At 26.3% G+C, this 26528-nt stretch overlaps 3 non-coding genes across 3 annotated transcripts; all 3 read left to right on the forward strand.

The window, feature by feature from the left end:
* Positions 1–253: 253 nt before the first annotated feature.
* On the forward strand, positions 254–372 carry LOC123304694. The gene has a single exon (XR_006536689.1). It is a non-coding gene; the product is annotated as a 5S ribosomal RNA (ribosomal RNA).
* A 16513-nt stretch (positions 373–16885) lies between these two features.
* On the forward strand, positions 16886–17004 carry LOC123304695. Its single transcript, XR_006536690.1, has one exon. It is a non-coding gene; the product is annotated as a 5S ribosomal RNA (ribosomal RNA).
* Positions 17005–23355: 6351 nt separating this feature from the next.
* LOC123304684 lies at positions 23356–23474 on the forward strand. The gene has a single exon (XR_006536680.1). It is a non-coding gene; the product is annotated as a 5S ribosomal RNA (ribosomal RNA).
* Positions 23475–26528: the final 3054 nt, after the last annotated feature.

Consider the following 26528-nt stretch of genomic DNA (forward strand, 5'->3'; position numbering starts at 1 on the left):
TTTGATAAGAGTAAATTATTTTTTGTATAAATATTTTATAAAATAATAGTTTAGAAACATTTGCCACAGTCAGTACCACGGATGGGTGGCCACTTGAGAATACTGTGTGCGGTTGCATTTTTATTTAAAATATATGGTATAATAAATAAGTATATATTTAAATTGATTACTTCATTGAAAATTTTAATAATATACTTTAATATTAATGATATTTATGAAAAATATATATTTGTAAAAATTTTCATTTATTACTGGCAACAGCCATACCACGTTGAAAACACCGGTTCTCGTCCGATCACCGAAGTTAAGCAACATTGGGCACAGTCAGTACTTGGATGGGTGACCGCTTGGGAACACTGTGTGCGGTTGCCTTTTTATATTAAAAATATAAATTATTTTTCTTCTTTTCTTTTTTTTTACACACCATATATAAATATATGTTATTTAGAAATGTAAACCTTTTATATTATTCGTCAACAAATAAATATTATTTTTTGTATAAAATTTTATTGCATTTATAACTCATATTAAAATGACTGGCAGAGGAAAAGGTGGAAAGGGTCTTGGAAAAGGGGGTGCAAAACGTCATAGAAAAGTTTTGCGTGATAATATCCAAGGTATTACAAAACCTGCAATTCGTCGTTTAGCACGACGAGGTGGAGTAAAACGTATCTCTGGTTTAATTTATGAAGAAACACGTGGTGTACTTAAAGTATTCCTTGAAAATGTTATTCGGGATGCTGTTACATATACTGAACACGCAAAACGTAAAACAGTTACAGCTATGGATGTTGTATATGCATTAAAACGACAAGGTCGTACTTTGTATGGTTTTGGAGGTTAAGAAAATATAATAATTTACTTAAAATATTTAGTAAATTTATTAAAGAATATTTAATACATCCGATAAATTTAAACAGGCTTTCCTTTTTGGGAAGCCACTAATTTTATTTATATAAGAGTAAATAAATTTGTTAATAAATATAACATATTATATAATTTGTTTACAACAAATTATTTTGTTTATAACATACATTACCAAATATTTTTATTTATTTTTTTTTTTTTATTGTAATATATCTGCAATAATAAATTATAATTTGTATATTATCTATTTTATTTTACAATAACTTATTGAATTTTTGAAAAAATTTTATTATAAATTAATATACTATTATATTTTTTATATATACAAGTTAAGAGTAACAAGTATCGATAGGAGATTATCGAATTTATAACTAATAAAACATTTCGCCTTAATCAAAGAAAATAAAGATTTTGCTATACCATTTTTTATACTTTCAATAAATAATTTATTATTAAATTTTTATTATTTCATTTATTTTTTAAAATTATTAAAAATATTTTTCTAATAATTATAAGCGTACATAAACAAGTAGTAAATGTAAAATGAAAATAATAAAGGTAATGTAATGCATTTGCATTACACTGATTTACGATATATATTCCGCGATATCCTTTATTATATTTAAAATTAATAATATTGATATACTAATAATAGATATATTCAAGCTATTAATATATAAAATTTTATATTAAATATGATATTAATAATTGTTTATTTTATTTTTTTGTATATATAAAAATAATTTACTCTTATTTAAAAAATTTGATGGCTCTCTTAAAAAGAGAGCCGTTTTTATATGTTGATGTATTTTTATGTTATCAATTAAATAATATTTTCGATTTATTTATTTTGAACTTGTATATTTTGTAACAGCTTTAGTACCTTCACTAACAGCGTGCTTTGCCAATTCACCAGGTAATAATAATCGAACTGCGGTTTGAATTTCCCGACTTGTGATTGTTGAACGTTTATTATAATGTGCTAAACGTGATGCTTCAGCAGCAATACGTTCAAAAATATCATTAACAAAACTGTTCATGATACTCATAGCTTTACTAGAGATACCAGTATCAGGATGCACTTGTTTTAATACTTTGTAAATGTAAATTGCATATGATTCCTTGCGCTTCCTCTTCTTTTTCTTATCACTCTTTGATATATTTTTTTGAGCTTTGCCAGCTTTTTTTGCTGCTTTTCCACTTGTTTTTGGTGGCATTGTTACAAACAATTAATATACACAGATAGTTACAGAACACCAGTCAGTATATGTATGAGCGTGTCGTGTATACAACTAGCGTATTATATACGCGAAGATGGATATAACAATAAAAATGAATACTACTCTCTGATTGGCTAAAAATAATACTATAAGGTGATTGGTTTATTTTTAAAGTTTTATATTTTATAAATATTATAAATTAAAATACCCAAATAACATTTTAAACATTTATGTTACAATCCCCGTAACGTACACATCTGTGTGATTATATTTACAAAAAAAAATATTAATTAAATAAATTTATTCGCTATGTCTGGACGAGGTAAAGGTGGTAAAGTAAAGGGAAAGGCAAAGTCAAGATCAAGCCGAGCAGGATTACAATTTCCTGTTGGAAGAATTCACAGATTATTACGAAAAGGAAATTATGCTGAACGAGTAGGTGCTGGTGCCCCAGTATATTTGGCTGCTGTTATGGAATATTTGGCTGCAGAAGTTCTCGAGTTAGCTGGTAATGCTGCCCGTGATAACAAAAAAACACGTATCATTCCACGTCATTTACAATTGGCAATTCGTAATGATGAAGAATTAAATAAATTATTATCTGGTGTAACAATTGCTCAAGGTGGTGTATTACCAAACATTCAAGCAGTGTTATTACCAAAGAAAACTGAAAAGAAAGCATAAATTAAAAACATTGCATTAATTTTTATAATAATAATACATCGATCATAGGCCTTTTAATAAAAGGCCACAAATTTATTTAAAATAAGAGTAAAAATTATTTTTATAAATAATATATTATAATATTTTTTTAAAGAATCAATTTAAATAATTATAAATTAATGATTCTTTTTTTTTTTTTCTTTTTTTATATGTTATTATGGAAATAATTCATCATATTATGATGACATTTAGGTAACATATTATAAGAATATTCATAAAATATTATCAAAATAATATTGTATTATGATGATATTTAGACAAAATATTATAAGAATATACACAAAATATTATCAAAATAATATCATTAGATAACAAAACTGTTCATGATACTCATACCTTTACTAGAGATAAAAGTATCAGGATGCACTTGTATTAATACATATTATCACAACATCACAAAATATTTTTTAAAAGGAAAAATTTTTTTAAAATTATTATAAAATTTGATTGAATTAAATTTCAATTTATTTTTTTAAAAATTAAAAAAAAAAAAAAAAAAAAGCATATAAACTTTCTATTGAAAATGTTATTTTAAACTAGATGGCCAAGTGAACTTCGTTACACAAACAATATATGACGTATTCGTTATTTAAATAATCAGTATCCTTTGATATTATATCAATACGTTACTCTCTTCTTTTGATACATATTAATAAAATTTCAATTTATAAGATTTTATGTCAATTATATAAATAATATTATAAATTTTCTAAATACATAAGTTAAGTAACAAAAAATTTGAATAACAAGATAAATTTATATATTATGTTTTAATACTCGATACTATAATATATCGCATCCGTTACCAATTATTCGGTATCCTTTGATTTATACACAGAATGAACTAAAAATATATATCAAATTTATTTTATTTATTTATATATTTAATATTATTATTATTATTTTATATTACAAAGTTTCTTAACGAAGCTTACAATGATTTCTCATATCGTACTTAACAAAATTATTTAGATCATATAAAATTTAAATTGTTAAAAAATTTGTATATTTATTATTATTATTATTTATTTTTATTAAAATTACATAACATAAAATTAATAATATTTTAATAATTATATAAATTAATTCTTATTTAAAATAATCTTATATTAATCTCAACAAATACTCTAATAATATATTTTGTCATAAATTTTTTTATATTTAAAATAAATATTATAATATATAAATACTTATATCAGTATAAAATTTCTTTATATAATTATGAAAAAATTAATTTAATAGTTAATTATTGATATTAATGCATAAATAAAAGTATTTTCTAATGAAATATATTTTGTCAATGTTCGATTAACACATTTCATAATAATACGTTTTCATTATTGACAAAAAAAGTTTTTCTAAAAATGAAATCTTATACTATAATATATATATTTATATATTAAATTTTTTAATTATTTATATACTAATAATTTATAATAAATCGATATTAAATAAAAAATAAAAATATATACTTTTTAAGTTTACCTTAAAAATATTATTGTTTTGTATGATTGAAATAATTAATATTAAACTATGTTTATTAATAATTGTTAATAAAAAAATTAAATATATTTTAATTTATAAAATAAATATTATTATTAAATTTATAATTTATTATTTTATATATTATAGAAATTGAAAAAATAAATCATGTTTACTACGACAGTAAATTAGAAATACTATTTAATTTTTATGTGTTTTCTACATGGTACTTTGACTTACATAGGGACTTATATTATTGTGAATAATGATATAATTGAAAACCTTTATTTTTTATTTGATAGAATTATTATATTTTATCATTTAAATATTTATAATAAATACATTATTTTTATAAAGTAAAAAAATATGGCCGAAGAAAATTCTACAGCTGTTGCAGCAACTGCGGTTACTGCTGCTTCTACAACACCAACAAAAAAAGCAACAGCTTCTGGTGCTAAACGTACAAAACAACATTCAAAACCAACACATCCACGTACATCAGAAATGGTTGTTAACGCAATTAAAAATTTAAAAGAACGTGGTGGTTCATCATTACAAGCAATTAAAAAATATTTAGCTGCAAATTATAAAGTGGATTCTGATAAAATTTCACCATTTATTAAAAAATATTTAAAAGCTGCTGTAACTGAGGGAGCCTTGGTACAAACTAAAGGTAAAGGTGCATCTGGTTCATTCAAATTGGCTGCTTCCGCTTCATCTAATTCTTCAGCTAAATCAAAAGTATCCAAAAAAGAAAGTGGAGCAAAAGGTTCAGCAAAGAGTGCTAAAAGTAAACGGGCACCAAAAGAAAAGAAAGCCACAACTACATCATTGGCAGCCAAAAAGCCTAAAGCAAAAAAAGCGACTCCATCATCATCAACTGCTGCTAAAAAAGTTACTGCAAAATCATCAGCGGCATCAAAAAAAGCACCAGTTAAAGCAAAACCAGCAAAAAGTACAAAATCCGCTGCCAAAAGTAGCCCTGCTCGTAAACCGAAAGCACCAAAAGCTAAGAAAGCTTCTGTTGCCAAATCATCTCCTACAAAAATTAAAAAAGCAGCACCAAAAAAGAAATGATCTGTTACTTTAATAATATATTGAAATATTTCATTATTTTTGCTAAAAAATGAAAATAACATAGGCCTTAATACAGGCCACAAATTAATATTTGATAAGAGTAAATTATTTTTTGTATAAATATTTTATAAAATAATAGTTAAGAAACATTTGCCACAGTCAGTACCACGGATGGGTGGCCACTTGAGAATACTGTGTGCGGTTGCATTTTTATTTAAAATATATGGTATAATAAATAAGTATATATTTAAATTGATTACTTCATTGAAAATTTTAATAATATACTTTAATATTAATGATATTTATGAAAAATATATATTTGTAAAAATTTTCATTTATTACTGGCAACAGCCATACCACGTTGAAAACACCGGTTCTCGTCCCATACCGTACAGTACAGTGTATTGTTGAAGCAAATTATTGTATAATTACATTCAAAGCGAAAACAATTTCATACACACACCTACAGAACAAGTTAAATCAAATATAAAAAAGTATAAAAACAAACTATAAAATAAGTGACGGGCGTAGCCAAACAAAAAAAAGGGGGCGACCTAGTCGCTCCCCTGCTATCACTAAAATTTTAAAAGTGCAACCCGATGACGTCGGAATACAACAAAGCACCGAAGAAGAAGCCAACAAAATAGAAAAAATAGTTAGTGAAAATAGCGAGAACACAAGTGCAGTGCCTCCAAGAATGGAAAACCAAAACAAAAACAATATACAAAACATTTTCAAAAAACAAACAGAAGTGCAAGTGCAAGTGCCCACAAAAAACAGATTTAATCCCCTAACCACTGAAGAAGGTCAAACAGAGGAAGATGTGGAACAAGAAGGCACAGACCCAAAAGAAATTAATGAAAATGACAAAAACACAGAAAGGACACAAGGAGGTAAGAATAAACCACCTCCAATTGTTATACACAGCACTCCAAATAACCATAAGGAGTTCATGGAGCAAATAAAGGAACATGTGAAAAAGGGATTCCATGTGAAATACACGTTCAAAAAAAACGAATCTATTCATCCATGACTCAAATGAATATAAAAACTACGTCAAAATTCTAGACAACGAAAACATGGAGTTCCATACATACACGGAAAGGACAGAAAAACACCACGCCTTCGTATTGGTCGGGCTACCAAGAGGAATCGACGAAGAGGAAATTAAGCAAGACATAGAGAAATGCCTCAAAACAAACATTATTAAAGTATATCCAATGAGATCCTCCTACAGATCTCTATATCTTGTGATCACCGGACAAAGCACGTCCCTAAAACAACTAACCCAAGAAGTTAAATATGTGTACAACGTAAAAATTACCTGGGAAAGGCACAGGAACGCCAAACAAATTATCCAGTGTCACAGATGTCAGGCCTGGTCACATGCCACTACGAACTGTAGAATGAACCCAAAATGCCTAAAATGCGCAGGACCTCACTGGAGCCGTGACTGTACAATAAAAGAAAAAACGGAAGAAAATAAAAAACTTTTAAAATGTGCAAACTGTGAAAATAACCACCCGGCAAACTCTACAGAATGCCGAATTTATATCAACAAAATCGAGCAGATAGAAAGGAGAAGAAAAACAAACACGGTCCCTGTAAGAAATCAACAAAAATTCGTGCCAGCACCACTACCTCCAACAAATCCCTGGGCAATGGGATACACATTCACTCAAAATGATAGACCCACCCAAGTGTACGCTCATGTACACAGCCAAGCACCAACACAAACAACATCCATATCTACTACTACTAACATAAACAATTTGGTAAGTGAGTTTGACACATTAAACAAATTAATAGATGTAGAAAGAATGCTAAAATATGTAAAAGACCTAAACCATGACCTTATGAAATGCAAAAACGAATTAGAGAAATTCATGGTTTTCAACAACTTTTGCACAAAAAATTTTAGCCAATGTCCGCCGTAAAATGTGCGACATGGAATGCTAATGGGCTACGCCAAAACCTTGGTGAACTTAGATCGTTCATCAGAGAACAAAAGGTGGACATTATGATGATAAATGAAACCAAATTATCAGGAGAACATAAAATAAAAATTAGAAATTTTAATATAATTAGGAAAGATAGAACAACACAAGGCGGAGGTGTAGCAATAATAATAAAAAATAGCATTCCGTTTCGCACATTTGAAATCAATGGTTCCGTATCCATAGAATGCGTCGGAATCGAACTATTAAATAATATAAAAATTATTGCAGTGTATAACACTCCCGCTAACAAGTTCCCCATGGAGGATCTAGCAAAATTGTTCAGGATGGGTAACAAAATATTAGTAATAGGTGATCTTAATGCTCGCCATACGGCATGGAAGAATCATGTATCAAACACAAACGGACGAACATTACATAAATTCACCAACGACAACAACATCGTCATCCAACACACAGACAACCCCACACATTTTCCAACTAACGGAATGACACCCACCTTCATTGATCTTGTGATTAATAAAAATGTTAACAACATCACGCACCCAACCTCAATACCAGAGTTATCATCAGACCACAACCCGGTAATATTTAATATTACAAACTTAAATAAAGACAACACCAAACACATTGTCACTTCCTATAAATCAACCGATTGGGCAGAGTTTAGAAAAAAATTAAATTCAACAATAAAAATCAATAATAAAATAAACAATGCCCAAGAAGTTGATCAGGAAATAGATAACTTCACAAAAGGGGTGCAACAAGTCCAAAAAGCTCACAGCCGACGGGTCGTGATAGTTGATAACAGGTATCTCCCTGATGACAACACAAAAAACTTAATCAAATATAAAAATGCGATGAGGAAACTGTACCAAAAAAGATTTATACCAGGCCTCAAAGCAGATATAAACAAAATCACGAAAATGATCAGGAGGAACATTAAAAACAAGATCAATGAACAGTGGGAAAAAACACTAACGGACTTACGACCCGGTGACAGAACAATGTGGCGAATAACGAAGACGTTTAAAAAACCGAGACAACAAATCCCCACAATCACCACGAACGATAATAATTACATGACGGACAAAGACAAAGCTGACATAATAAGTGAAACTTTAGAGGAGATCCAGACTAACGAACAGACTACTCCACTAGAAGAGGACATAAAACGAAGAATACATGAATTCTTTCATACCACACAAACACCACAAAACAACACCAAAATAAAGCTCACAACCCCCCAAGAAATTAAAAACATAATTAAAACCCTCCCAAATAACAAAGCCCCAGGACAAGACGGGATAGACACCAAAATAATCAAAAACTTTACCACCAAAGCTATAGTACAACTTCAGTACATAATAAATGCAATCCTGAGGATAGGATACTTCCCTGAGTCCTGGAGAACGGCAATAGTGATCCCAGTACCGAAACCTAACAAGGATCATAGTAATCCCAAAAATTACAGACCAATAAGCCTCCTGAGCACGCTGTCCAAGATAGCGGAAAAAGTCATTTTGGAAAGAATAAACAAGATAAGTCAGTCCAAAAATATAATAATACACGAACAATTCGGATTCAGAAGAGGTCATGGCACTTGCATGCAAGTTGCCAGAATAGCAAGTGACATAATACAAAATTTTAACAAAAGTAACGTCACGGCCATGGCCCTTCTGGATATTGAGAAAGCCTTTGACACGGTATATATTGATGGACTGATTTACAAACTAATAAATTATGACTTCCCAAGATGGCTAATAGCACTACTGGACAGTTACCTCAGAGGAAGGGGATTCTATGTAAAAATAAACAACAGCACATCGGAACTCCGACACCCAAAAGCAGGTGTGCCACAAGGATCGGTACTTGGGCCCATATTGTTCACCTACTTTATTAATGATATCCCAAAATTTGCCAAAACAAAAACTGCGATATACGCGGATGACACTGCCGTGTACGCCCACTCCTTTAATGCTCAGGTGGCAACAAAACAACTACAAATACACCTGGATATGATACTGAAGTTTGCCAGGGACTGGAAAATCAAAATAAATAACAACAAAACTGAACATATAATTTTTAGCAAAAAATTTACAAATATCAAAATCTACGATCCACTTAAGGTAGACGGCGTAGCCATAGTCCCTGCCAAGCACAAAGTAAAGTACCTAGGTGTGTACCTTGACAAAACATTATCGTTTGTCCCACATATCAACCACCTGATCAGTAAAGGAAATGGGTGTATACGACAACTTTACCCACTCCTGAACAAATACAGCAAACTCAGCACCAAAAATAAAAAAATGTTATACACTGCAATAATAAGACCAACTATAACCTACGGAGCCCCTGTGTGGAACAGCGTTTCAGACACGACATATCTAAGACTGCAACGTATACAGAACAAATGCCTCCGACTTACACTAAACAAAGATAGATACGCTAGAATACAAGACATACATAGAGAGACAGACATACCGACAATCAAAGACTATACCAAACATGTAACGCATTCTTTCTACACTAAGTTGATTAAAAACAGCTACTTAACCAAAAATATGGTGAAGTCAAACTCACTAACCAAAAAACACAAACAAATATATACAAAATATTTAAATAATGTATAACAAAATATTTTACAGTAAATAATAAAGATAAAATACCCATTCCTTACAAGAGCCTGTGGCGTCGTGCCAGCGTTCCCGACTGGCACTCCGAAAGCAGGCGTTCAAGTCCCACGCAAGGCATTAAATTTTTTCTTTTTTTCTTTTCTTTTTAAATCTAATTTTACATGCAAAAACACATAGGCAATGGGCAATATAAGTTTGCCACAGCTATTGCCTAAAACATAAAACAGGTTTTTAAAAATTTTCCTGTAAAGAGCATATCAACAAAAATTAACTTAACATATACCTGCTCAAACAAATAAATTAAATATCATAAGCATAATTGCGACACAGCAATCTGCATGAAAGAAAAATAAGTTAGGATGAAAGCCTTTTAAGGCTAATAACCTATAATAGTAAATAAAAGTTTTGTAATATATGTTATGTATGTAATGTATTGTATTTTTAAATGTTGATTAATAAACTGTTTTTGAATTTGAATTTGGTTCTCGTCCGATCACCGAAGTTAAGCAACATTGGGCACAGTCAGTACTTGGATGGGTGACCGCTTGGGAACACTGTGTGCGGTTGCCTTTTTATATTAAAAATATAAATTATTTTTCTTCTTTTCTTTTTTTTTACACACCATATATAAATATATGTTATTTAGAAATGTAAACCTTTTATATTATTCGTCAACAAATAAATATTATTTTTTGTATAAAATTTTATTGCATTTATAACTCATATCATGGTTACTTTAAAGCGAGAAGTTTTTTTAATATTTCAAATGAATATAAAATAATATAAATTTTATGAAATTTATTTATTTTTAGAAATAGCAATCGCTTATAATTATAACAAAATTTTAATAATGTTTAATTTTATTTCAATAATTTATATATATATATATATATATATTTTTTAATAAAAATAATATACTCTTATTTAATAATATATGTTGGTCCTATATATAGGACCGAAAATATTTCTTATTTGTTTTTTTTTTTTTAAATTGTCATTTAAAACGCTTATGCACGTTCTCCACGAATACGTCTTGCCAATTGTATATCCTTAGGCATAATTGTAACACGCTTTGCATGAATTGCGCATAAATTGGTATCTTCAAATAAACCTACTAAATAGGCTTCACTAGCTTCTTGTAATGCCATAACAGCTGAACTTTGGAAACGTAAATCGGTTTTAAAATCTTGTGCAATTTCACGTACTAAACGTTGGAATGGTAATTTACGAATTAACAATTCAGTACTTTTTTGATAACGACGAATTTCTCGTAAAGCTACTGTACCAGGACGATATCTGTGTGGTTTTTTTACTCCACCAGTTGCTGGTGCACTTTTACGTGCAGCTTTCGTTGCTAATTGTTTTCTTGGTGCTTTACCACCAGTTGATTTACGTGCACTTTGCTTGGTTCTAGCCATTTTCAAATAATAATGTTTTTACAAAAAAACACACAATTTTAAAAATTATATTCGACAATTTGATACTACAAAGTCAAATGTTTAAATGCGAAATAAATGTGTTGTATTTATATTTATATGAAATTTCAAAATTTTTGTTGTCATATCCTATTGGATAGCTATCAGAGTATGGACTAATCAAATTGTATAGGCGTGGCTTAAAAAATCTTTAATGCTTTATATAAAAAGGCACAATTGTACCGGCGCTCACATACATTACAATACTTGTGAGGTTAACACACGTGTTATCCGTTCGTTAAAATATTGTAAATAATTTTTTATTAAAATGACTGGCAGAGGAAAAGGTGGAAAGGGTCTTGGAAAAGGGGGTGCAAAACGTCATAGAAAAGTTTTGCGTGATAATATCCAAGGTATTACAAAACCTGCAATTCGTCGTTTAGCACGACGAGGTGGAGTAAAACGTATCTCTGGTTTAATTTATGAAGAAACACGTGGTGTACTTAAAGTATTCCTTGAAAATGTTATTCGGGATGCTGTTACATATACTGAACACGCAAAACGTAAAACAGTTACAGCTATGGATGTTGTATATGCATTAAAACGACAAGGTCGTACTTTGTATGGTTTTGGAGGTTAAGAAAATATAATAATTTACTTAAAATATTTAGTAAATTTATTAAAGAATATTTAATACATCCGATAAATTTAAACAGGCTTTCCTTTTTGGGAAGCCACTAATTTTATTTATATAAGAGTAAATAAATTTGTTAATAAATATAACATATTATATAATTTGTTTACAACAAATTATTTTGTTTATAACATACATTACCAAATATTTTTATTTATTTTTTTTTTTTTATTGTAATATATCTGCAATAATAAATTATAATTTGTATATTATCTATTTTATTTTACAATAACTTATTGAATTTTTGAAAAAATTTTATTATAAATTAATATACTATTATATTTTTTATATATACAAGTTAAGAGTAACAAGTATCGATAGGAGATTATCGAATTTATAACTAATAAAACATTTCGCCTTAATCAAAGAAAATAAAGATTTTGCTATACCATTTTTTATACTTTCAATAAATAATTTATTATTAAATTTTTATTATTTCATTTATTTTTTAAAATTATTAAAAATATTTTTCTAATAATTATAAGCGTACATAAACAAGTAGTAAATGTAAAATGAAAATAATAAAGGTAATGTAATGCATTTGCATTACACTGATTTACGATATATATTCCGCGATATCCTTTATTATATTTAAAATTAATAATATTGATATACTAATAATAGATATATTCAAGCTATTAATATATAAAATTTTATATTAAATATGATATTAATAATTGTTTATTTTATTTTTTTGTATATATAAAAATAATTTACTCTTATTTAAAAAATTTGATGGCTCTCTTAAAAAGAGAGCCATTTTTATATGTTGATGTATTTTTATGTTATCAATTAAATAATATTTTCGATTTATTTATTTTGAACTTGTATATTTTGTAACAGCTTTAGTACCTTCACTAACAGCGTGCTTTGCCAATTCACCAGGTAATAATAATCGAACTGCGGTTTGAATTTCCCGACTTGTGATTGTTGAACGTTTATTATAATGTGCTAAACGTGATGCTTCAGCAGCAATACGTTCAAAAATATCATTAACAAAACTGTTCATGATACTCATAGCTTTACTAGAGATACCAGTATCAGGATGCACTTGTTTTAATACTTTGTAAATGTAAATTGCATATGATTCCTTGCGCTTCCTCTTCTTTTTCTTATCACTCTTTGATATATTTTTTTGAGCTTTGCCAGCTTTTTTTGCTGCTTTTCCACTTGTTTTTGGTGGCATTGTTACAAACAATTAATATACACAGATAGTTACAGAACACCAGTCAGTATATGTATGAGCGTGTCGTGTATACAACTAGCGTATTATATACGCGAAGATGGATATAACAATAAAAATGAATACTACTCTCTGATTGGCTGAAAATAATACTATAAGGTGATTGGTTTATTTTTAAAGTTTTATATTTTATAAATATTATAAATTAAAATACCCAAATAACATTTTAAACATTTATGTTACAATCCCCGTAACGTACACATCTGTGTGATTATATTTACAAAAAAAAATATTAATTAAATAAATTTATTCGCTATGTCTGGACGAGGTAAAGGTGGTAAAGTAAAGGGAAAGGCAAAGTCAAGATCAAGCCGAGCAGGATTACAATTTCCTGTTGGAAGAATTCACAGATTATTACGAAAAGGAAATTATGCTGAACGAGTAGGTGCTGGTGCCCCAGTATATTTGGCTGCTGTTATGGAATATTTGGCTGCAGAAGTTCTCGAGTTAGCTGGTAATGCTGCCCGTGATAACAAAAAAACACGTATCATTCCACGTCATTTACAATTGGCAATTCGTAATGATGAAGAATTAAATAAATTATTATCTGGTGTAACAATTGCTCAAGGTGGTGTATTACCAAACATTCAAGCAGTGTTATTACCAAAGAAAACTGAAAAGAAAGCATAAATTAAAAACATTGCATTAATTTTTATAATAATAATACATCGATCATAGGCCTTTTAATAAAAGGCCACAAATTTATTTAAAATAAGAGTAAAAATTATTTTTATAAATAATATATTATAATATTTTTTTAAAGAATCAATTTAAATAATTATAAATTAATGATTCTTTTTTTTTTTTTCTTTTTTTATATGTTATTATGGAAATAATTCATCATATTATGATGACATTTAGGTAACATATTATAAGAATATTCATAAAATATTATCAAAATAATATTGTATTATGATGATATTTAGACAAAATATTATAAGAATATACACAAAATATTATCAAAATAATATCATTAGATAACAAAACTGTTCATGATACTCATACCTTTACTAGAGATAAAAGTATCAGGATGCACTTGTATTAATACATATTATCACAACATCACAAAATATTTTTTAAAAGGAAAAATTTTTTTAAAATTATTATAAAATTTGATTGAATTAAATTTCAATTTATTTTTTTAATAATTAAAGAAAAAAAAAAAAAAAGCATATAAACTTTCTATTGAAAATGTTATTTTAAACTAGATGGCCAAGTGAACTTCGTTACACAAACAATATATGACGTATTCGTTATTTAAATAATCAGTATCCTTTGATATTATATCAATACGTTACTCTCTTCTTTTGATACATATTAATAAAATTTCAATTTATAAGATTTTATGTCAATTATATAAATAATATTATAAATTTTCTAAATACATAAGTTAAGTAACAAAAAATTTGAATAACAAGATAAATTTATATATTATGTTTTAATACTCGATACTATAATATATCGCATCCGTTACCAATTATTCGGTATCCTTTGATTTATACACAGAATGAACTAAAAATATATATCAAATTTATTTTATTTATTTATATATTTAATATTATTATTATTATTTTATATTACAAAGTTTCTTAACGAAGCTTACAATGATTTCTCATATCGTACTTAACAAAATTATTTAGATCATATAAAATTTAAATTGTTAAAAAATTTGTATATTTATTATTATTATTATTTATTTTTATTAAAATTACATAACATAAAATTAATAATATTTTAATAATTATATAAATTAATTCTTATTTAAAATAATCTTATATTAATCTCAACGAATACTCTAATAATATATTTTGTCATAAATTTTTTTATATTTAAAATAAATATTATAATATATAAATACTTATATCAGTATAAAATTTCTTTATATAATTATGAAAAAATTAATTTAATAGTTAATTATTGATATTAATGCATAAATAAAAGTATTTTCTAATGAAATATATTTTGTCAATGTTCGATTAACACATTTCATAATAATACGTTTTCATTATTGACAAAAAAAGTTTTTCTAAAAATGAAATCTTATACTATAATATATATATTTATATATTAAATTTTTTAATTATTTATATACTAATAATTTATAATAAATCGATATTAAATAAAAAATAAAAATATATACTTTTTAAGTTTACCTTAAAAATATTATTGTTTTGTATGATTGAAATAATTAATATTAAACTATGTTTATTAATAATTGTTAATAAAAAAATTAAATATATTTTAATTTATAAAATAAATATTATTATTAAATTTATAATTTATTATTTTATATATTATAGAAATTGAAAAAATAAATCATGTTTACTACGACAGTAAATTAGAAATACTATTTAATTTTTATGTGTTTTCTACATGGTACTTTGACTTACATAGGGACTTATATTATTGTGAATAATGATATAATTGAAAACCTTTATTTTTTATTTGATAGAATTATTATATTTTATCATTTAAATATTTATAATAAATACATTATTTTTATAAAGTAAAAAAATATGGCCGAAGAAAATTCTACAGCTGTTGCAGCAACTGCGGTTACTGCTGCTTCTACAACACCAACAAAAAAAGCAACAGCTTCTGGTGCTAAACGTACAAAACAACATTCAAAACCAACACATCCACGTACATCAGAAATGGTTGTTAACGCAATTAAAAATTTAAAAGAACGTGGTGGTTCATCATTACAAGCAATTAAAAAATATTTAGCTGCAAATTATAAAGTGGATTCTGATAAAATTTCACCATTTATTAAAAAATATTTAAAAGCTGCTGTAACTGAGGGAGCCTTGGTACAAACTAAAGGTAAAGGTGCATCTGGTTCATTCAAATTGGCTGCTTCCGCTTCATCTAATTCTTCAGCTAAATCAAAAGTATCCAAAAAAGAAAGTGGAGCAAAAGGTTCAGCAAAGAGTGCTAAAAGTAAACGGGCACCAAAAGAAAAGAAAGCCACAACTACATCATTGGCAGCCAAAAAGCCTAAAGCAAAAAAAGCGACTCCATCATCATCAACTGCTGCTAAAAAAGTTACTGCAAAATCATCAGCGGCATCAAAAAAAGCACCAGTTAAAGCAAAACCAGCAAAAAGTACAAAATCCGCTGCCAAAAGTAGCCCTGCTCGTAAACCGAAAGCACCAAAAGCTAAGAAAGCTTCTGTTGCCAAATCATCTCCTACAAAAATTAAAAAAGCAGCACCAAAAAAGAAATGATCTGTTACTTTAATAATATATTGAAATATTTCATTATTTTTGCTAAAAAATGAAAATAACATAGGCCTTAATACAGGCCACAAATTAATATTTGATAAGAGTAAATTATTTTTTGTATAAATATTTTATAAAATAATAGTTTAGAAACATTTGCCACAGTCAGTACCACGGATGGGTGGCCACTTGAGAATACTGTGTGCGGTTGCATTTTTATTTAAAATATATGGTATAATAAATAAGTATATATTTAAATTGATTACTTCATTGAAAATTTTAATAATATACTTTAATATTAATGATATTTATGAAAAATATATATTTGTAAAAATTTTCATTTATTACTGGCAACAGCCATACCACGTTGAAAACACCGGTTCTCGTCCGATCACCGAAGTTAAGCAACATTGGGCACAGTCAGTACTTGGATGGGTGACCGCTTGGGAACACTGTGTGCGGTTGCCTTTTTATATTAAAAATATATATTATTTTTCTTCTTTTCTTTTTTTTTACACACCATATATAAATATATGTTATTTAGAAATGTAAACCTTTTATATTATTCGTCAACAAATAAATATTATTTTTTGTATAAAATTTTATTGCATTTATAACTCATATCATGGTTACTTTAAAGCGAGAAGTTTTTTTAATATTTCAAATGAATATAAAATAATATAAATTTTATGAAATTTATTTATTTTTAGAAATAGCAATCGCTTATAATTATAACAAAATTTTAATAATGTTTAATTTTATTTCAATAATTTATATATATATATATATATATATTTTTTAATAAAAATAATATACTCTTATTTAATAATATATGTTGGTCCTATATATAGGACCGAAAATATTTCTTATTTGTTTTTTTTTTTTTAAATTGTCATTTAAAACGCTTATGCACGTTCTCCACGAATACGTCTTGCCAATTGTATATCCTTAGGCATAATTGTAACACGCTTTGCATGAATTGCGCATAAATTGGTATCTTCAAATAAACCTACTAAATAGGCTTCACTAGCTTCTTGTAATGCCATAACAGCTGAACTTTGGAAACGTAAATCGGTTTTAAAATCTTGTGCAATTTCACGTACTAAACGTTGGAATGGTAATTTACGAATTAACAATTCAGTACTTTTTTGATAACGACGAATTTCTCGTAAAGCTACTGTACCAGGACGATATCTGTGTGGTTTTTTTACTCCACCAGTTGCTGGTGCACTTTTACGTGCAGCTTTCGTTGCTAATTGTTTTCTTGGTGCTTTACCACCAGTTGATTTACGTGCAGTTTGCTTGGTTCTAGCCATTTTCAAATAATAATGTTTTTACAAAAAAACACACAATTTTAAAAATTATATTCGACAATTTGATACTACAAAGTCAAATGTTTAAATGCGAAATAAATGTGTTGTATTTATATTTATATGAAATTTCAAAATTTTTGTTGTCATATCCTATTGGATAGCTATCAGAGTATGGACTAATCAAATTGTATAGGCGTGGCTTAAAAAATCTTTAATGCTTTATATAAAAAGGCACAATTGTACCGGCGCTCACATACATTACAATACTTGTGAGGTTAACACACGTGTTATCCGTTCGTTAAAATATTGTAAATAATTTTTTATTAAAATGACTGGCAGAGGAAAAGGTGGAAAGGGTCTTGGAAAAGGGGGTGCAAAACGTCATAGAAAAGTTTTGCGTGATAATATCCAAGGTATTACAAAACCTGCAATTCGTCGTTTAGCACGACGAGGTGGAGTAAAACGTATCTCTGGTTTAATTTATGAAGAAACACGTGGTGTACTTAAAGTATTCCTTGAAAATGTTATTCGGGATGCTGTTACATATACTGAACACGCAAAACGTAAAACAGTTACAGCTATGGATGTTGTATATGCATTAAAACGACAAGGTCGTACTTTGTATGGTTTTGGAGGTTAAGAAAATATAATAATTTACTTAAAATATTTAGTAAATTTATTAAAGAATATTTAATACATCCGATAAATTTAAACAGGCTTTCCTTTTTGGGAAGCCACTAATTTTATTTATATAAGAGTAAATAAATTTGTTAATAAATATAACATATTATATAATTTGTTTACAACAAATTATTTTGTTTATAACATACATTACCAAATATTTTTATTTATTTTTTTTTTTTTATTGTAATATATCTGCAATAATAAATTATAATTTGTATATTATCTATTTTATTTTACAATAACTTATTGAATTTTTGAAAAAATTTTATTATAAATTAATATACTATTATATTTTTTATATATACAAGTTAAGAGTAACAAGTATCGATAGGAGATTATCGAATTTATAACTAATAAAACATTTCGCCTTAATCAAAGAAAATAAAGATTTTGCTATACCATTTTTTATACTTTCAATAAATAATTTATTATTAAATTTTTATTATTTCATTTATTTTTTAAAATTATTAAAAATATTTTCTAATAATTATAAGCGTACATAAACAAGTAGTAAATGTAAAATGAAAATAATAAAGGTAATGTAATGCATTTGCATTACACTGATTTACGATATATATTCCGCGATATCCTTTATTATATTTAAAATTAATAATATTGATATACTAATAATAGATATATTCAAGCTATTAATATATAAAATTTTATATTAAATATGATATTAATAATTGTTTATTTTATTTTTTTGTATATATAAAAATAATTTACTCTTATTTAAAAAATTTGATGGCTCTCTTAAAAAGAGAGCCGTTTTTATATGTTGATGTATTTTTATGTTATCAATTAAATAATATTTTCGATTTATTTATTTTGAACTTGTATATTTTGTAACAGCTTTAGTACCTTCACTAACAGCGTGCTTTGCCAATTCACCAGGTAATAATAATCGAACTGCGGTTTGAATTTCCCGACTTGTGATTGTTGAACGTTTATTATAATGTGCTAAACGTGATGCTTCAGCAGCAATACGTTCAAAAATATCATTAACAAAACTGTTCATGATACTCATAGCTTTACTAGAGATACCAGTATCAGGATGCACTTGTTTTAATACTTTGTAAATGTAAATTGCATATGATTCCTTGCGCTTCCTCTTCTTTTTCTTATCACTCTTTGATATATTTTTTTGAGCTTTGCCAGCTTTTTTTGCTGCTTTTCCACTTGTTTTTGGTGGCATTGTTACAAACAATTAATATACACAGATAGTTACAGAACACCAGTCAGTATATGTATGAGCGTGTCGTGTATACAACTAGCGTATTATATACGCGAAGATGGATATAACAATAAAAATGAATACTACTCTCTGATTGGCTGAAAATAATACTATAAGGTGATTGGTTTATTTTTAAAGTTTTATATTTTATAAATATTATAAATTAAAATACCCAAATAACATTTTAAACATTTATGTTACAATCCCCGTAACGTACACATCTGTGTGATTATATTTACAAAAAAAAATATTAATTAAATAAATTTATTCGCTATGTCTGGACGAGGTAAAGGTGGTAAAGTAAAGGGAAAGGCATAGTCAAGATCAAGCCGAGCAGGATTACAATTTCCTGTTGGAAGAATTCACAGATTATTACGAAAAGGAAATTATGCTGAACGAGTAGGTGCTGGTGCCCCAGTATATTTGGCTGCTGTTATGGAATATTTGGCTGCAGAAGTTCTCGAGTTAGCTGGTAATGCTGCCCGTGATAACAAAAAAACACGTATCATTCCACGTCATTTACAATTGGCAATTCGTAATGATGAAGAATTAAATAAATTATTATCTGGTGTAACAATTGCTCAAGGTGGTGTATTACCAAACATTCAAGCAGTGTTATTACCAAAGAAAACTGAAAAGAAAGCATAAATTAAAAACATTGCATTAATTTTTATAATAATAATACATCGATCATAGGCCTTTTAATAAAAGGCCACAAATTTATTTAAAATAAGAGTAAAAATTATTTTATAAATAATATATTATAATATTTTTTTAAAGAATCAATTTAAATAATTATAAATTAATGATTCTTTTTTTTTTTTTCTTTTTTTATATGTTATTATGGAAATAATTCATCATATTATGATGACATTTAGGTAACATATTATAAGAATATTCATAAAATATTATCAAAATAATATTGTATTATGATGATATTTAGACAAAATATTATAAGAATATACACAAAATATTATCAAAATAATATCATTAGATAACAAAACTGTTCATGATACTCATACCTTTACTAGAGATAAAAGTATCAGGATGCACTTGTATTAATACATATTATCACAACATCACAAAATATTTTTTAAAAGGAAAAATTTTTTTAAAATTATTATAAAATTTGATTGAATTAAATTTCAATTTATTTTTTTAATAATTAAAGAAAAAAAAAAAAAAAAGCATATAAACTTTCTATTGAAAATGTTATTTTAAACTAGATGGCCAAGTGAACTTCGTTACACAAACAATATATGACGTATTCGTTATTTAAATAATCAGTATCCTTTGATATTATATCAATACGTTACTCTCTTCTTTTGATACATATTAATAAAATTTCAATTTATAAGATTTTATGTCAATTATATAAATAATATTATAAATTTTCTAAATACATAAGTTAAGTAACAAAAAATTTGAATAACAAGATAAATTTATATATTATGTTTTAATACTCGATACTATAATATATCGCATCCGTTACCAATTATTCGGTATCCTTTGATTTATACACAGAATGAACTAAAAATATATATCAAATTTATTTTATTTATTTATATATTTAATATTATTATTATTATTTTATATTACAAAGTTTCTTAACGAAGCTTACAATGATTTCTCATATCGTACTTAACAAAATTATTTAGATCATATAAAATTTAAATTGTTAAAAAATTTGTATATTTATTATTATTATTATTTATTTTTATTAAAATTACATAACATAAAATTAATAATATTTTAATAATTATATAAATTAATTCTTATTTAAAATAATCTTATATTAATCTCAACAAATACTCTAATAATATATTTTGTCATAAATTTTTTTATATTTAAAATAAATATTATAATATATAAATACTTATATCAGTATAAAATTTCTTTATATAATTATGAAAAAATTAATTTAATAGTTAATTATTGATATTAATGCATAAATAAAAGTATTTTCTAATGAAATATATTTTGTCAATGTTCGATTAACACATTTCATAATAATACGTTTTCATTATTGACAAAAAAAGTTTTTCTAAAAATGAAATCTTATACTATAATATATATATTTATATATTAAATTTTTTAATTATTTATATACTAATAATTTATAATAAATCGATATTAAATAAAAAATAAAAATATATACTTTTTAAGTTTACCTTAAAAATATTATTGTTTTGTATGATTGAAATAATTAATATTAAACTATGTTTATTAATAATTGTTAATAAAAAAATTAAATATATTTTAATTTATAAAATAAATATTATTATTAAATTTATAATTTATTATTTTATATATTATAGAAATTGAAAAAATAAATCATGTTTACTACGACAGTAAATTAGAAATACTATTTAATTTTTATGTGTTTTCTACATGGTACTTTGACTTACATAGGGACTTATATTATTGTGAATAATGATATAATTGAAAACCTTTATTTTTTATTTGATAGAATTATTATATTTTATCATTTAAATATTTATAATAAATACATTATTTTTATAAAGTAAAAAAATATGGCCGAAGAAAATTCTACAGCTGTTGCAGCAACTGCGGTTACTGCTGCTTCTACAACACCAACAAAAAAAGCAACAGCTTCTGGTGCTAAACGTACAAAACAACATTCAAAACCAACACATCCACGTACATCAGAAATGGTTGTTAACGCAATTAAAAATTTAAAAGAACGTGGTGGTTCATCATTACAAGCAATTAAAAAATATTTAGCTGCAAATTATAAAGTGGATTCTGATAAAATTTCACCATTTATTAAAAAATATTTAAAAGCTGCTGTAACTGAGGGAGCCTTGGTACAAACTAAAGGTAAAGGTGCATCTGGTTCATTCAAATTGGCTGCTTCCGCTTCATCTAATTCTTCAGCTAAATCAAAAGTATCCAAAAAAGAAAGTGGAGCAAAAGGTTCAGCAAAGAGTGCTAAAAGTAAACGGGCACCAAAAGAAAAGAAAGCCACAACTACATCATTGGCAGCCAAAAAGCCTAAAGCAAAAAAAGCGACTCCATCATCATCAACTGCTGCTAAAAAAGTTACTGCAAAATCATCAGCGGCATCAAAAAAAGCACCAGTTAAAGCAAAACCAGCAAAAAGTACAAAATCCGCTGCCAAAAGTAGCCCTGCTCGTAAACCGAAAGCACCAAAAGCTAAGAAAGCTTCTGTTGCCAAATCATCTCCTACAAAAATTAAAAAAGCAGCACCAAAAAAGAAATGATCTGTTACTTTAATAATATATTGAAATATTTCATTATTTTTGCTAAAAAATGAAAATAACATAGGCCTTAATACAGGCCACAAATTAATATTTGATAAGAGTAAATTATTTTTTGTATAAATATTTTATAAAATAATAGTTAAGAAACATTTGCCACAGTCAGTACCACGGATGGGTGGCCACTTGAGAATACTGTGTGCGGTTGCATTTTTATTTAAAATATATGGTATAATAAATAAGTATATATTTAAATTGATTACTTCATTGAAAATTTTAATAATATACTTTAATATTAATGATATTTATGAAAAATATATATTTGTAAAAATTTTCATTTATTACTGGCAACAGCCATACCACGTTGAAAACACCGGTTCTCGTCCGATCACCGAAGTTAAGCAACATTGGGCACAGTCAGTACTTGGATGGGTGACCGCTTGGGAACACTGTGTGCGGTTGCCTTTTTATATTAAAAATATAAATTATTTTTCTTCTTTTCTTTTTTTTTACACACCATATATAAATATATGTTATTTAGAAATGTAAACCTTTTATATTATTCGTCAACAAATAAATATTATTTTTTGTATAAAATTTTATTGCATTTATAACTCATATCATGGTTACTTTAAAGCGAGAAGTTTTTTTAATATTTCAAATGAATATAAAATAATATAAATTTTATGAAATTTATTTATTTTTAGAAATAGCAATCGCTTATAATTATAACAAAATTTTAATAATGTTTAATTTTATTTCAATAATTTATATATATATATATATATATATTTTTTAATAAAAATAATATACTCTTATTTAATAATATATGTTGGTCCTATATATAGGACCGAAAATATTTCTTATTTGTTTTTTTTTTTTTTAAATTGTCATTTAAAACGCTTATGCACGTTCTCCACGAATACGTCTTGCCAATTGTATATCCTTAGGCATAATTGTAACACGCTTTGCATGAATTGCGCATAAATTGGTATCTTCAAATAAACCTACTAAATAGGCTTCACTAGCTTCTTGTAATGCCATAACAGCTGAACTTTGGAAACGTAAATCGGTTTTAAAATCTTGTGCAATTTCACGTACTAAACGTTGGAATGGTAATTTACGAATTAACAATTCAGTACTTTTTTGATAACGACGAATTTCTCGTAAAGCTACTGTACCAGGACGATATCTGTGTGGTTTTTTTACTCCACCAGTTGCTGGTGCACTTTTACGTGCAGCTTTCGTTGCTAATTGTTTTCTTGGTGCTTTACCACCAGTTGATTTACGTGCAGTTTGCTTGGTTCTAGCCATTTTCAAATAATAATGTTTTTACAAAAAAACACACAATTTTAAAAATTATATTCGACAATTTGATACTACAAAGTCAAATGTTTAAATGCGAAATAAATGTGTTGTATTTATATTTATATGAAATTTCAAAATTTTTGTTGTCATATCCTATTGGATAGCTATCAGAGTATGGACTAATCAAATTGTATAGGCGTGGCTTAAAAAATCTTTAATGCTTTATATAAAAAGGCACAATTGTACCGGCGCTCACATACATTACAATACTTGTGAGGTTAACACACGTGTTATCCGTTCGTTAAAATATTGTAAATAATTTTTTATTAAAATGACTGGCAGAGGAAAAGGTGGAAAGGGTCTTGGAAAAGGGGGTGCAAAACGTCATAGAAAAGTTTTGCGTGATAATATCCAAGGTATTACAAAACCTGCAATTCGTCGTTTAGCACGACGAGGTGGAGTAAAACGTATCTCTGGTTTAATTTATGAAGAAACACGTGGTGTACTTAAAGTATTCCTTGAAAATGTTATTCGGGATGCTGTTACATATACTGAACACGTAAAACGTAAAACAGTTACAGCTATGGATGTTGTATATGCATTAAAACGACAAGGTCGTACTTTGTATGGTTTTGGAGGTTAAGAAAATATAATAATTTACTTAAAATATTTAGTAAATTTATTAAAGAATATTTAATACATCCGATAAATTTAAACAGGCTTTCCTTTTTGGGATGCCACTAATTTTATTTATATAAGAGTAAATAAATTTGTTAATAAATATAACATATTATATAATTTGTTTACAACAAATTATTTTGTTTATAACATACATTACCAAATATTTTTATTTATTTTTTTTTTTTTATTGTAATATATCTGCAATAATAAATTATAATTTGTATATTATCTATTTTATTTTACAATAACTTATTGAATTTTTGAAAAAATTTTATTATAAATTAATATACTATTATATTTTTTATATATACAAGTTAAGAGTAACAAGTATCGATAGGAGATTATCGAATTTATAACTAATAAAACATTTCGCCTTAATCAAAGAAAATAAAGATTTTGCTATACCATTTTTTATACTTTCAATAAATAATTTATTATTAAATTTTTATTATTTCATTTATTTTTTAAAATTATTAAAAATATTTTTCTAATAATTATAAGCGTACATAAACAAGTAGTAAATGTAAAATGAAAATAATAAAGGTAATGTAATGCATTTGCATTACACTGATTTACGATATATATTCCGCGATATCCTTTATTATATTTAAAATTAATAATATTGATATACTAATAATAGATATATTCAAGCTATTAATATATAAAATTTTATATTAAATATGATATTAATAATTGTTTATTTTATTTTTTTGTATATATAAAAATAATTTACTCTTATTTAAAAAATTTGATGGCTCTCTTAAAAAGAGAGCCGTTTTTATATGTTGATGTATTTTTATGTTATCAATTAAATAATATTTTCGATTTATTTATTTTGAACTTGTATATTTTGTAACAGCTTTAGTACCTTCACTAACAGCGTGCTTTGCCAATTCACCAGGTAATAATAATCGAACTGCGGTTTGAATTTCCCGACTTGTGATTGTTGAACGTTTATTATAATGTGCTAAACGTGATGCTTCAGCAGCAATACGTTCAAAAATATCATTAACAAAACTGTTCATGATACTCATAGCTTTACTAGAGATACCAGTATCAGGATGCACTTGTTTTAATACTTTGTAAATGTAAATTGCATATGATTCCTTGCGCTTCCTCTTCTTTTTCTTATCACTCTTTGATATATTTTTTTGAGCTTTGCCAGCTTTTTTTGCTGCTTTTCCACTTGTTTTTGGTGGCATTGTTACAAACAATTAATATACACAGATAGTTACAGAACACCAGTCAGTATATGTATGAGCGTGTCGTGTATACAACTAGCGTATTATATACGCGAAGATGGATATAACAATAAAAATGAATACTACTCTCTGATTGGCTGAAAATAATACTATAAGGTGATTGGTTTATTTTTAAAGTTTTATATTTTATAAATATTATAAATTAAAATACCCAAATAACATTTTAAACATTTATGTTACAATCCCCGTAACGTACACATCTGTGTGATTATATTTACAAAAAAAAATATTAATTAAATAAATTTATTCGCTATGTCTGGACGAGGTA

This window comes from Chrysoperla carnea (assembly GCF_905475395.1).
Source record: "Chrysoperla carnea chromosome X unlocalized genomic scaffold, inChrCarn1.1 SUPER_X_unloc_8, whole genome shotgun sequence".
NCBI classification, from domain to species: Eukaryota; Metazoa; Arthropoda; class Insecta; order Neuroptera; family Chrysopidae; genus Chrysoperla; species Chrysoperla carnea.